Raw genomic sequence first — 978 nt, forward strand, 5'->3', positions numbered from 1 at the left:
ACCTATCTGAGTTTCGAGCCCTTGGATCGACGCTTGTTGATTTTTAAGTGCTATCTCGGTGTTCTGGAAACGAGTTTCTGACACCGAAATAAAATTTGAGAGCATCTCTTCAAGGTTCGGCTTCTTTTCCTGTTAGTAGGGTGGTTGTTGGTAGCCTAGAGGTGGTTGTGGTCTTTGATTTCCTTGACCGCTCCACGAGAAATTAGGGTGGTTTCTCCAACCTGCATTGTAAGTGTTACTATATGGATTGTTTTGAGGTCGAGGATTATTTCCCATGTTGTTTAATTACTCGTTATCCATGTTGTGGCCATAAGGTTGGTATTCCGAATGGTTTGTTCCACCTCCACTTGCTTCGCACTACATTACTGGGTGAACCTACGAAGAACTAAGAAAACCATCAATCTTTTTATTTAAGAGTTCGACCTGATTAGAGAGCATGGTGACCGAATCGACGTTATAAACGTCGGCTATTTTCGTTGGCTTTGTCCTCATGACTTGCCACTGATAGTTATTCAGTGACATCTCCTCTATAAACTAATAGGCATCTTCAGGTGTTTTATTATTGATGGTTCCGGCAGCAGCTGCGTCAACTGTTTGTCGAGTCGAAGGATTTAGGCCATTATGGAACGTTTGAACCTGTAGCCAAAGCGGTAATCCATGGTGAGGGCACCTTCTCAAATGATCCTTGTATCTCTCCCATGCATCGTAGAGTGTTTCTAAACCCATCTGCACAAAAGAAGAGATATCATTACGTAATTTAGCCGTTTTAGCCGGCAAAAAATATTTTAGTAAAATTTTTTCGGTCATTTGTTCCCATGTAGTAATTGACCCTCGTGGTAACAAGTTCAACCACTGTTTAGCTTTGTTCCTCAATGAAAAAGGGAATAACCAAAGACGAATGGCATCATCAGAAACACCATTAATTTTAAATGTATCACATAGTTCTAAGAAGTTTGCTAAATGAGCGTTGGGATCCTC

At 41.0% G+C, this 978-nt stretch overlaps 1 non-coding gene across 1 annotated transcript; it reads left to right on the top strand.

Annotated features, from left to right (window-relative positions):
* The first annotated feature begins 652 nt into the window (after positions 1 to 652).
* On the top strand, positions 653 to 758 carry LOC128294715 (small nucleolar RNA R71). The gene has a single exon (XR_008285022.1). It is a non-coding gene; the product is annotated as a small nucleolar RNA R71 (small nucleolar RNA).
* The last annotated feature ends 220 nt before the right edge of the window (positions 759 to 978 follow it).

This window comes from Gossypium arboreum, chromosome 6 (assembly GCF_025698485.1).
Source record: "Gossypium arboreum isolate Shixiya-1 chromosome 6, ASM2569848v2, whole genome shotgun sequence".
Classification (NCBI taxonomy): domain Eukaryota; kingdom Viridiplantae; phylum Streptophyta; class Magnoliopsida; order Malvales; family Malvaceae; genus Gossypium; species Gossypium arboreum.